The sequence below is a fragment of the Eumetopias jubatus genome, unplaced genomic scaffold (genome assembly GCF_037043125.1).
Source record: "Eumetopias jubatus isolate StellerSeaLion01/CBP00866 unplaced genomic scaffold, mEumJub1_p1.0 scaffold_13, whole genome shotgun sequence".
In the NCBI taxonomy this organism is placed as follows: Eukaryota; Metazoa; Chordata; class Mammalia; order Carnivora; family Otariidae; genus Eumetopias; species Eumetopias jubatus.
Window position 1 is genome coordinate 77,019,526 of NW_028274819.1, and position 14,002 is coordinate 77,033,527.

The 14,002-nt window shown below is 39.6% G+C and overlaps 1 protein-coding gene and 1 non-coding gene across 2 annotated transcripts in view; both read right to left on the reverse strand.

Moving 5' to 3' along the window:
• The window catches only part of MAML2 (mastermind like transcriptional coactivator 2), a 341,985-nt gene that overhangs the window by 16,243 nt on the left and 311,740 nt on the right, over positions 1–14,002 (reverse strand). The window lies entirely within an intron of this gene.
• On the reverse strand, positions 1,036–1,165 carry LOC114221591 (small nucleolar RNA SNORA11). The gene has a single exon (XR_003611778.1). It is a non-coding gene; the product is annotated as a small nucleolar RNA SNORA11 (small nucleolar RNA).

Consider the following 14,002-nt stretch of genomic DNA (forward strand, 5'->3'; position numbering starts at 1 on the left):
CATATTTTATTTAATTTATTTTTTTGTTTTCTTAAGGTTGCAACTTTAATGTAACACTGATACCAAGAACATGACAACAGGACAAAAGCACACAACGAAAGCAGGAAGGGCGAAGACAGCTTCCTCTTGCGTGCCACCTTGGATAGGCAGGTAGAAGGTGCCCCTAGTGCTGTGTTATAAGAAGGAGTCTGAGGAGGCACTCTGGCTTGGCGAGTGACTGCTGCAGGTCATCAGCACTGATGGATCTGGGAGAAGTTGGCACTTGCTCTGGCAGCATTTCTGGCGGGGACGATGGAGCTGGTGCTGGGCCCATCAAGAATGTGGTGCTGGCCCCCCCACTGGAGCCACGGCTGATGCCAGCTCTCCCGGTGCCTCTCCAGTTGGCACGGTTGCCATTCAGAATTACTGATGGTATCTAGCCCAGAAAGCCAAGGGAACCCCGGCCCAGCGATTGCTAAAATCTCCATCCTAATACCACGTCAGAAGCTCCACCTGTGTGTCATCCCAGCTCCACCGTCCAATCAGCGCTTCATCCCCGATGTCCATCTGGGCCCTCATCTGGGCCCTGGCATGTTCCTCAGCCATATCCACATCCATCATCTTGAACGCATCATCCACAGCCTCCAAGAAATGAGCTTTCCCTTCCCGGGGTCTCGGCTCTGATGCTGGGTGATGAATCTCAGCACACCCACCTTGCTGGTCTTGTGGAAGGCTCTCAGACCCCAGAGGAATTCATACTCCACTGGGCTGCTATTGGGGATCTTCTTGTATTCCAGGTACCTCAGTGCAGGAGGATGATAAACGTCTGCATCCAGCCAGGAAAACCTGTTGTACCAGTGGCTCCCAGGTGGCGCCTTCCCAGGCCCAGTGCTGCAGCTCAGTTCCTGCGGGGTGGGGGTGGGGGGCTGTTCTGACCCTCCAGCCCATGTCTCACTCCCATGCTCACTCCCAGGGCTTCCGCCTCCAGGATTGAGGCCTACAAAGCCTTAGGCTGCTGGTCCTATCCAGAAGCCATGTGGAGATGCAGGTTGGGACACATGTAGGGTGTCTGTTCATAGGAAGGCCACACGTTTTGTGCCCCTTGTCACAGCGAACCCAGATTCCTGTTGGGTGTGTTATAAACAGAGGGGCCATTTCTTCAGGTTCCCTGCTCTGAGCACACCCCATGCCCCCATCATATTTTAAACACAAGTTGTGCCCTCCAGTGGGCCATAGTCCCCACTATTTCTTATTTTATTATATCTGCCCATTTCCCTCATTTCTATCACTTGCCTGGCTCATGTAGGCACTTGAAGATAAGATCTCTGGCTTATCCTTTATCTGGGAATCTAAGAGGCACACATCACATACCCCCATGGACATCCTCACTCAAAGTTGCTGCAGGAAAAAGCAATGCATAACAATTTCCATTAGGTGGTATGATACCTACTGGAGCTTTATGATTAAAATCCAGATCTTCTAATGCCTAATCTAGTCACCTGTGCATCCATCCGTCCATTCATGAATTCCGATAAATTTTACTGAATATCTACAATATGCTAGGCAGTTTTCTATTTTTTTCTAGAGATTTTCTAGAGATTAAAAAATTATTTAGAAAGGGGAAAGATGAAGAGAAAGAGGTGGGCAGAATGCTTAGTGTTGGCAAAATTGGTGAACTTCAAATTAATTTCTAGGGAAATCTGGAAAACTAGCCTCCTCTAAGATTTAGAAAAGATCTGCCTACCAAGAAAATGCAACTACATCTCTTTCTCTCTCTAATCAAACAGATGGACGGAACTAAATTTAGTTTCATCCCTTCACAATACCAAAAGATATAAAAATAAGAGATAAGCTCTCTTTTGGAATTCTGTACAAGATTTTTAAGCCTTGTAGCTTCTGGCCCGTGGGCCTTACCATGTAGTCCACCATGCACATTCTTTCATTGCATGATTGAAGTAATATTTGGCTGGTGCTACACTTTTTTGCCCTTATGTTCGCTATGAAACACGAAACACCTCCTTACACAGGCTTGCTGTCATTGCCAAGATGTTGTGCAAACTTCAGTACATAAAATATTTTGAAAGAAAAATATGCTCTGCTGCGCTGGGTTTGATTTCCATATTCAGCCTCACTCTTTGCCTTCCGTTCAGCCCATGTAGAACGTGGCCTTATAGGAATCAGTCTGGTTCTATTTCAACACGCATGGTCTCCTTAAAGCTCATGAAGACCATGGTAAAAATGGCACACCCTCAGCCTGTAGATGAGTGTCTCTCTGTGTGTGTGTGTGTGTGTGTGTGTGTGTGTGAGAGAGAGAGAGAGAGAGAGAGAGAGAGAGATTGTGAATGATTTAGGCCATTTCCACTGAAGCAGTCTTTTATGACAGAAAACCCAGTTTTCTAGAGAAACTGGAGTTAAAGGCTGATCTGGCAGCTAATAACAGCCATATGATTGGTTCAAATCATGAACCTGAATGATCTTTCATTTTATGTGTGTGTGTGTGTGTGTGTGTGTGTGTATTTTCTCCTTCTACCAATAAAATTACAGTATTTGATGCTAACCTACAAAATAAGCTTCTGATCCTATCCTCCTGGGATTTAATATAAATTTACATTTAATACGCACTTAGTTTTTCACATTTGCACATGTGTGCGCGTGCGTGTGTGTGTGTGTATTTAAGAGTTTAAAGTCCTGTTATAGTATTAGGTAAGCCACTGAGTTAGAGTAGTATGCCAGCGCTGAGATATGGTTAAAGCTTCTTGATCCTTCTTTTCACCAGCACAGGACTGCCAGGCCAATGAAAGCATACCTGTATTCTTCTAATGAAGTTCTGCCAATAATTAAGTTATGTCTTTAGAATTATTATCTTCACTCTACCTGATTCATTTATTCAACAAATATTTGTTGAGCATCTACTATGCATTATGCATTCTTCTAGGCCTTGGGGATCAGAGTCCAGGCAGCCTGCTGAAAAAACCCTGCAGCTTGTCTATACTTTCAAGTTTTCCAACTGGACTACTGATGGAAAATATATCTTCCAGAATGGTCTCAAGGATGCTAGAAAACCATTGGTAAATCAGGTGTGTGATGACCAAAGCTGTTTGCCCAAAGGTAAGTGGCAGTGTGTGAGGTTGATTTACGTTCATAGGAAGCTAGAAGCATGTTTAATGTATGGAAAGCATGGTAAAAGAATGCTTTCCCATATTTGTTACTTTGTTGCTTAGTATTTTGTCCACAGATTACTATGGGAAGTGCTAACTCAGCAAGGAGGCAAAACATGTGTCTAGAAGACCTGGCAGAAAATTAAGGAGATACTTGAACTCTTGTAAATGGGCACCCTTTTCTTTAGGGGACAAATGACTTGTTCTTCCTGTTATTAACTATTTCTCTCAAAGCCAGGTTGAAGTCCCTTTGAAAAAATGTCCAAATTGTACAGTTAGAAATAAATTCCACTATTCTAGCCCTAGCAGCTCATTCACCAAGACCTCTTTAAAATGTCAGGGATCAAAATTTAAAGAGAATGTAGGAAAAATAAAAAATCTTGTAACTCTTAGTACCACACATTGGAGGACAGTCCTGGCCACTGGGTTTTACTTTGATAAAATGTCTTTGTAAGCCATGCTTAATATGTGAGGGATCTTTCAAAAAGATGTTAACTAATAAAAATACTGCGATTACCACTTTCTTTCATTTAATGGAATGCAAAGGCTCTGTCAAGCAGGATTGATTTCAGCAAAAGTTAGAATAGGGTCCAATTAGACATGTCTTCAAGCAGCAAACAAAAATATCCCCGGTTTCATTGAAGTATGTTGAGATATTAAGACTCATTGAACTCAGCCATTTTTACTGTTAAAACAGTTCTGTGGACTGAACACTGTGACATCGTTCATTTCACAAAGCAAGCAAAGTTACCAGGCAGGTATTGTTCTCTTAATATTAAAAAAAAAAAAACACTCTAAAAAATATTTGTCTTCTTCTGGGCATCTGGGTAAAATGGCTCTCTGTTTTTCTTATTTTGGAAGGGGGATATATAATGATTTTTCCCCCCACAAAAATGAAGTAATGTAAGTTACTTGGGATCCATGAGAGTATTTTGGCGTGGGATGACTGCCCTTTCTTTTTCTTGGCTTCCAGAGCTAGGCATCTGCAATTTGCAAAGCAAATTCAAGATAAAGTACCCAGCTGGGCAAGTTTGTACAGTAGATCTCATAAACTGGTTTGCTATTCAATCTTTCTTCCCCGCTCTTCTCTCTCTCCCTCTTCTTTGCCTGTCTCCATGAACTAACTGCTTAACTGTTCCTCCAGGCTATTCATCTTCTGAACTGTCTACTTATGAAGCCATTTATTTATCTCTACGCCTGAGAAACAAGTTGCCTGAACTGTTTCAGATTCCCTGCAAGCTGGCAGCCCCACTAAAGTTATTTATTTGGGGCACAGAGAGTGAGGTGGCTGTGTGGGGCTAAAATAATCGAACTGTTCTTGCCCTTCATGGCAACAATGACAATAAAACAATTATCAGGAAATCGTCCAGGAAACAACTTTCAAACTGAAAGACTGAAGGGATGAAACACTCCTGTCTTCAGGCTGCTTGTCGTCCATCTCAAGGGTCCGCAAACTGTGGCACGACCGGTCAAGCCCAGATTGCCACCTTTCTTGGTAACCACAGTTCTACTGGCACCTAGCCATGCGCGCGCATTTCCGTGTTGTCTGGGGCCACCTTCCCATGCATGACAGAGCTGAAGAGCCGTGGCAGAGTCCTCATGGACCCCAATGCCTAAAATATTTACTATCTGGCCCTTCGTGGAAAGAGTTTCCTGATCCTTGCCCTATTTGGCTGTACTGGCTAAGGAACTGCTTATGTGAAATTGATAAAATGCCTTCGAGAAAGTACCCAGCAATCCTTGGAAGGGACTGGTGAGTTGGGAACGAGAAACGGCTATCAAGAGATCTGTTTACAATCACCCTCCACTCCAGCCACCATTACAAACTGTGACAGCTGAAAAAGCATCCAGCTTCATCTTCCAGATGAAGACACTGCCCAGAAAGCTTAACAAAATGACTTGCACGAGGTCACAGACCTACCTAAAAGATGAAGAACACAACACAAACCCAGGAAAATGTATTAAGGAGAGACCAATGGAACCAAACCTATCTGCCTAGGAGAACTGTAGCTTGTCTGATGGAACTGGCTTGTCAGGGGTGAGGGGTGGCGTTGGGAAAATGTGGGAAGGTGGAACATGCAAACACAGAAGATTTTATTTGGACTAGTATTTTTCTTTGTCCTTTGCAATTATGAATAGTAGCTGCCTTTTCCTTCTACTTAATAGGGCATTTTTCTCTGCTTGCTCGGAACCTCCTCCTTTACCCTACAGGGAAACCCTGATCATATGTTTATAATTTGTTTGGTTTAAATGATCAGAATGAAGTTTGTGGTCACTGTAGAGTTCATCCTTCAGATGTTACCTAATTTTCAAGTCACCAGGACACTGCATCTATTCTTAGCCTCTGGGGTGGACACTTATTATGGGTTGGCACAGAGGACCAGTTCCATGAGCGAGGAAACAGCATTTAGGTGGGACAGCAGCCAGGAACATAACGTCAGTGGGTCAGGGCGGAGTGGGAAGAGTTTGGTAATTCAGGGGAAGGAATGAGAAATTTTTCTTAAAAGAGAAACTCTTTAACTTTAGAAGGGCTCTTTGTGGCAGACCTGAAATTTCTGCTCTGTAAGTTAGCGTTTAGCTTTCTGTCCCTAGAGCAGTGGTTTCCAACTTTTCTTTGGATAACACAGTCTTTGCAAGGTTTCACAAAGCTATGGATTCTGCCTCTCCTCCCTTCGCCCCCCTCCCCCCACGTACACATACAACTAACAATTTTGTCTACATTTTCAGGGAGTTTACACATTTTCTAAACATCCACAGACCATCCATTGACCTCAGGTTTAGAACTCCACCTTCTGCCCCTCAAAGGTTAGTGTTTATGAAAGTAACGAAATGATTTTCCACTCGGATACATCCTCTACACCGCACTCCCAGCTTAAAACTATCCATGGCTCCTCTCGGCCTTTGGAATCACGTCCTAGCCCCTGCAAATGGCAGAGAAGGCCCTCCCTGATCTGGCCTCCGCATCTTTCCCCAGTCTCATCTCTCAACACATGCTTTCTTCACTCTGTCCTAGAGTGAAATTAACCTGCTTGCAATTCCTCAAACTCACAGAGCTCCTTCTCCTCTCTGAATTTTTGCATTTGCTCACAACATCTCTGCCTGGAGCCCTCTTGCCCTGCTCCTCCCTACCCAGGGATCACTCACTCTTTCTAGGCTCAGTTCAGATGTCATGTTTTCAGGAAGTCTTCTCTGGCCTCCCAGCGCTCTTTGGTGCCCCTCTTCTGTGCTTCCGTAACAACTGGTACTGGCTCATTAGGGACCACTTTTTACTCTGTATCACAACTTTTGTTTGCTTATATCTACCTCCCAGTAGAAGGGCTTGGAAGGCTGGGACGTTCATCATGTTTTTCCTGGTATACAGCAGACCCTCCATACATGTGTTTTTTTAATAAATAAATACATAGATAAACGAAGAAGCCACATGAAGTAGAAAATGGGGTCAGAACTTCCTGCTGTCAGGCACATGGGATAAAAATCCTAGCTCTTTTCAAAGGCAACTGGAAAGCCAATGTAGGACAGAGAGGCAAAGGTTGAGCAACACTGTAGAATCCAGTGTTGCTTTTCTGAGTGTATCACTTTAGGATGGCCCACAGCATAAAGGATATTCTAGAAAGAAAAAGAGCTAGTGGTAAGCAATGATGGAGAACATGATGATGGTGGTAGTGGGTAGTAGTAGATATGTTGGAAGGCAGGAAGAAGGCACACCACTGGAGTACAGTTTCTACCAATAGTTATCATTTTTTGAAAGCTATGTACAAGGCCCTGTGTTGAGGGCTTGACATTTATTACCTCATTTAATCTCCTCAATAATTGTTTTAATTATGATTCCCATTTTAAGATGAGGAGATAGGTTAAGAAATTTGTCTTTTTAAAAAAACATATGCCTTTAAAATGCAAAGAACCTTAAAGGCTTAACAGAATAAGGTAATTGGCAAAATATTTAAAAAATATCCCTCTGTTCTAAAAGCAATTTGAGTGGGTAGACAGCAATAGTGAAAAGTAGACTCTGGAATCAGGCAAAACTGGGTCCAAATCCCAATCCCAAATAATCCCCAAATATGGGGGTAATAATATCTTCCTCAATATTACCTCAACAAATGGCAGAAAGTAAGTGAAGTGCTTAGTATAGTAGTATCTGGTATGCAACAGACTCGAAATAAATAAATATTATCTCCTCTTAAATAAATCTGATATTTACTGAGTATCAAACACACACATTAAGGTACCAGACTAAACAAAATGTAATTTCTGATCCTCAGATAGTGAGGACAGCATGCTGTTTACAATAATACCAGCAATGAACCAGCAAGCAATAATTGTCCAGAGATGTGCTCAGTCACTTCACAATAGCAGAGCATTTCACCACTGTCTCCACCAATTAAAACAAGATTAGGGAATTGTGTTTAAGGTTAATGTTATCTTTTGTTGAGCCTATTCTATAACTCATGTTGATATTAATCCCTTCCTCTTCTTCCTTCCGTATAATGTGTAACTACATTAGGTTTATAACTCCTCTGTACAAAAACATTCATTTCAAAGGGACATATATCAGGAACCGGTTTTCTACCCTAAAACTGTGCTTTTCCTCTAGAAGTGTCTGGAAGGTGTTATGGTTTTGGATGAGATAAATATCAACATTTTCTGTTCTCACTGAAAGTGAAGGCAATCCAGTAAACAAGTAGTGACAAAGAAGGAAGAAGAGGTAAGTGACGCCACTGTTCAGAAGGAAGGAAAAAACAGTTTAAAGGGCTGGTTCTCAAATCAAAATGATGTCCAAATTATACACAAAACAAATCTGGGATTTTTACAAATTGATTTCCCTAGGTGGCTTCTAATACTTGGAGAGAAATGTAAGATTTTTCCTTTGGAAATAATAATAAAAAAAAATAATACAGAATTTTGACTCTAGAATTTCACTTTAATGAAAATTTTATAGACTACCTTTAGCTTCTTATCTCTTTAAGATAGAGAAGTGAGAAATCTAAGAAAATTCTTACATGCCTCCTGTGGTATCACATGACAAAACACTATAATGATGAAAAATGTAACCTTTGTAGTCAACATGCCCAGGTTTAAATATTTCCTCCATGACTTACTAATTGTTCTCAGGCAAGTTATAAAAGTCTCAATGTCTCAGTTTCTCCTCTGTTAAGGGGCAAATAACACTGCCTTCCTCATATAATTGCTGTGTGGCTTAAATAAAATTAAGTAGGTAAAATATGCGGCAGTCTTTGGCTCATAGGAGGTATGCAAGAAAAGTTAGCATTTATTTGAAACTATGGTTTTCTTTGATAATTTTTCCTTATTCTTCTTACTTACACAAACTGACATTATTTCATTGATTCTTGTAGGAATCTGGTTCATGTGACCTGCGCACCTTGCTAATTTCATAGTCTTCTCTTTTAAACTCTTTAGACCTTATTTTCTTCAATCTTAAGATAATGGAAGTTAGATTATAATCTCTAAATTCCATTCTAGTGCTAGAGTTGTTAAAACTCCATTTTTATTGGATCAAGCTAACAATAAATACCACTGTCATGAAATAATTCAATTTCTCTTTTTCATGGAGTCTTACAATGCAACTTAACAACATGCCATGCAGTGGTTTTGCCACTATAATGTACAAATACTGGACTGATCTGGTTGGGGGTGAGGAGCAGGAAATCACACTGGTTATTTTCTTCGGAAGTGACTGAGGTAAACAAAAATTGAGGCTTTAGGGATGGGAATGTTGAAAAAATTTCAAACTTAATTCTGGATCTGTTCATATACTTCATTGAGGAAGGCACAACATAGAAATATATATATATAGCTTTCCTAATAACATTGGACTTTTCTGAACTGATTCTATAAAAAGTCTGGTTTTTTTCTCTGATTCTGAAAAAAAAACAATCTACAAAACATTTTGCTAGAGGTAATTTTTATGCTTTGGCTATCCATTCTGGGCTAAAATATACAAAATATATTAACCTACAAAGTAGCCCACATATTCTGACATATCTCCTCGTAAGAGAAATGAGAGAATACCTTGGTGATTGCAGGTTATCTAGTAAACATGGAACTCGATGCACTGACACAAAAATAGTGACTGTGGCCAATATCTTCAAATGTGTCCAAATACTCTACTGTAACATGATTAGCTATTTTTGAATGTATTATTATAATGACCACAAAGGACATTTAAAAAGGAGCCATCTGTTCTCTGTTAAATGTAGCCCTGAAGTCTCCCTTGGATTAGCAAAGCAAGCCACTAAATATTTCAGTGGGACTTCAAAAAAGCTGAGTTCTCCCTAGGACTCACTAAGGGATGAGCTTCAAAAGATTAGAGGTTTCACTTGGATCAATTCCCAGAAAATCAGGTTATTTACCAAATCTTATTTATGCTAACCATACAAACACATTTTGATCTGCAGAGTACCAAAACAATGTTTTAGAAAAATGATAACCTTAAATGAAAAGTCCACCGTGGAAAAGAATGATGAAGGTCAACTTTCTTTGGTTTGATTATCTGTCTACATTGATCAAATCAGCTGTACAACTATTACCAGATCTGCTGTTACTTTATGGTTATAAATCTAGAAAGAAGGTACCTAAAAATTTTATCAATGCTGTTGAGTAATAAAATGGGGGATGTCTTACACACACACACACACACACACACACACACACACACACACACGCAGTATTTTAGCTTCTCCATGTCTGTTTGGATTACAAGATGGTGGAGACTACTAAAATATTTCTGGACATCGAGCACTTTTTATGACATTTTTTCATTTACAAGGATTTCTAGTATAACTTTGGGTTCACAAGCTGAACCCATCAATTCATCTGAATAGAGAATTCAGAGTAAGACAATCTATGTTGGCACTGTCCAATCACATCTTGAGTCCTAATCACATCTTGTATTTTTCTTTGTCATAGAATATATCAGTTATTTATTTACATGTATGTTTTCTCTTATGTCACTGTTATTACTTCAAAAAGACTTTTTTGGACTTTTTATTCATCTATGCATTTCTACTAGCACACATAAGCCTGACATAAAACAGATACTTGGAATATATTTGTTGTTCAATAAATAATTAAGCAACGACTTGAAAATCAGATAAACTTAATCTATAAGATGATTTGCAATTATTTAGGTGTTACTAAGAAAGTAACATATATATCAAAAGTTTTCAGTGAAATAACATTAATATCAAATATCATACAAAATGCCTCACCTAAGAATAGTTAATATTATTTGTCAATTCAAGATACTATACAAGTCTTTTTGCTTCTAAATTAAAACTTGACCTTAAATTTAGCACATACAGAGTTCTGTGAACTTTTAAACTTTTTTTCCCTCAGCAATCTGGGTAGGTTGATTGTACTGGATTCTGTTACTTGTAACTGGAAACAGATCCTTGATTTGAACATAACTGTCCAGTGATTTTTCAATTGGGTAAACATTTGTGGCTTATGTTCCTAACGGCCGATCAGGAGAGAATGCATGAGGGGAGACTGACATATTGTACAGTTACCAGTGTTTACACTGTTTTGTGTTTTCCAGATCCAGGCGGTACTTTTTAAAAGGATATACATCTGGGACTGCAACAGCTCTTCAGCTGCTGGCTGCATCCAAGTAACAGTTCATTTAGTATATATCTGAGATTTCTGAATATTTAAATCAAAACTGTGACTAAATTTGAGCCAATTGGATTCCCTTTATAATTGAAAAATATTGTTATCTAGCCATCCACATAAGAAAAAAAAACCCACAAAAATAATTTTTAAAATTTCTAGCCTGTTCACAAACTTAACAGAATGTGGGCCGAGTATGTGAAATGTCACAATACTGGATATGGTGGAGACTTAAAACCTGCCAACTATCTTCTTTGCCTACAATATTACCAAATAATTGGCTTGAAAATGTTACTCAACTAAACAAATTAACTCAATCAAGCAGTTGTTTTTGGTAAGAGACAGCTTGATTATCTTTTCTAAGGACCTGATTTACCTGATAGATTTTCGGTTGAAGTTCACCATATTATTTAATCCTTGCCAGGTCTTTTTTTTTTTTTTTAATTTAAGAGAGAGAGTAAGAGAGCACAAGCAGGGGGAACAGCAGAGGGAGAGGGAGAAGAAGCAGGCTCCCTGATCAGCGGGGAGCCTGACACGGAGCTCGATCCCAGGACGCCGGGATCATGACCTGAGCCGAAGGCAGACGCTTAACCGACTGAGCACCCCCTGCCGCCCGGCACCCCAGTATTCCATTTTAGAAATGTGATTAAATTAATCAATGTTTTGAGGGTTAATTAAGCTAAAGTATTTTGAGCTCTTTAGAAACAAAATAACATTGGTAGATGTCATGTTAATGCACAACTGACCAAAAGGTAGGGCAATTCAGTTCCTTTAAAAGAAATAAATAGCCCACTCAGTGCTGAAGATGGCCATCCTCATGTACAGCAGTTCTTCTATCCCCTAGTGCTACAACTTTTCCTTTACTTCTCAATTAAATCTGAATATTTTTTCTCACATTTTTTTTTTTTTTACTCTACCTGAATCTTTTTTTTTTTTTTTTGGCAGCTGGGTTCGTGGTTTTCTCCTAGGTAATACACCATTCATTCATATACCCTGCTATATAGCTTTCCATACCAAGAAGATATTAATTTTGGGATCTTACCTGGCGTTTGGTTATAAAAGCAAGTGAGGTGATCACTGCTTTTAGGAGGAAAAGCAATAAATTTGGATAATATAGCTTATTTTAGTAATTTGATCATATTGATCATTTACAAAGATCAAAGAGAGGCTATTGGTATGTGGAGAATAACTTTTAGGCAAGTTATCAACAGTGAAACTAACTTGGGTACTTACTACTACACTGGTCTTGAGAGGGTAGAAGAAAACAGGGGCATTGATATATGATCCCTTCACTTCTTAGGGAAGCCATAAAAAGTGCGGTAATTTACCTGTAAGCATCTATTACAGTACAGGAAGGCTGCAGCGTTTCTATTTAAATGCAAATAATAATTCACCTTGTTGTATAAAGAGTGATTTATTTCAATGTGTTCTTCCTGCCAGGATTTTAGGCTAGCCACTAGAAATACTGTCCAAGGACGTCTGTTCAAGGCTCTCCCTCACAACATGGTCGAGTATTCCTTAACGTCTCTATCTATGGTCAAGGATAAAAAAACCAATCAGGCCTACCAGGATTTATAAAGCATGGCTTATGAAAATCCTTTCATATTTCATATTTCAATTCCTTAGAGGGTTGCAGTTCCATGAACTGAATTGGGAACAGTTTGTAGCACTGGGGATGATCTACTTACTACACACTGTTAATATGTCTTAAATGACCAAGCCAGTTATAATTATCAGTATCATTGAAAACCTCCTGATTTCTGTCTTAATTTAGGATATTTCCTCATTGTAACCTCAGCAGATAAATACTGCAATCAGAGAACATTTCCATTCCATATCTTTAGTCACATGTGGATACGTATATAAACACAGAGGTGAGACTATGAAAACTGGTGTTTATAGGTTATATACTGTGACTGTTCTGCCAAGCAGACTGGATTGCTATTTAGAGATGTAAATAAAAACCGACTTTCCTGTTTGGGAGGATTTAGAACAAATCTACTGAGAGATACAGGGGCAGACCAAAAGGGCTTTCCCAGACCCCCGGCTACCTTTATATGCAGGGGACATTCTGGAGAGGCAGTTCCCTGAGTTACACGCGATCATTTCTGGTATGGGCAGAATATTCAGTTATCCGCAGACTCCGTAGGGGCACAGGATGCTGGCAGGGGCCCCGTTTTATATTGCTGGAGGTCCAGCAGTCCCTATTCAACTTCCCTGATTATATCGTGGATGAATTAGGAGGAACAGGAAAAAAAGGAAGGAAGAAGAGGACCTATAATATTTTGAACCAAATCGTTATTAAATGAGGCTTAAATCAGAAGAAAAGTTGCTTCGTGCAGACATCAAAAAACCATGGCAGGCTTTATTTGTTATAGAGAACTCTTTTTGGCTAGGGAGTAGTAGGTATAATCTGATAGTATCACCAACAGTTTTAGTTATTCCGTATCTTTTAGTTCTTCCACAGAAGGATATATTTTAGAAGTAATTTCATGATAATGATGCAGTGACGTTTATAAGAATTTTAGAGTTTTTTAAGGTCACATCAACCCAGAATAATTTTTTACGTTTAAAAATAGCATTTTTCCTCCTTTAAAATGTCCCTTTGATCTTTTTACAGCAGTAAAATAAAGATTAAAAAACGGTTACGCAGAAGTCCATAAGCCAGCTAGTCAATGACAGAATAAGTGGGATTTTTTTCCCCTTAGCCTTTAGAACGATGCCAACACACACTTCAGCCTCACATGATTTGGTGGTTAAGGATTTGGTTTGCAAAGCACGATTCAATATATTATTTATAGAAGGCAAAAGAAACGGTAACACGACTTTAAATTTTGATTTCTGAGTATCTGTGTTTGTCAAAAAGAAAAGGTGTCTGCGCGTATGTGTGTGTGTGTGGCTGGGGAAGAGTCTTTCTAAACCATCACTACCATAAATCTACTTCTGTCTATCTCTTCTATTGTTAAACTTTCTCAAAATTATTTTGCTAAAATCTCATGTGCCAAAAGTCGGCCGAGCCAAACCCTTGGATAGCCGTCCTCTAATTTGGGAGTAACGTTCGGGAAACAGAATGTCTGGAGCCTCTCCTTCCAGCACCACTAGCGGGCACTGTTAGAGCATTTTCATTCTAATGTGTTCGACTTGGGCAAGCCAGGCACGGCGGCTTACATCCACGGAGGATCAGTGAACACCATCTCGTAGCAACAGGCACCAAAACAGTCCCTCATTACAAGCCTTGT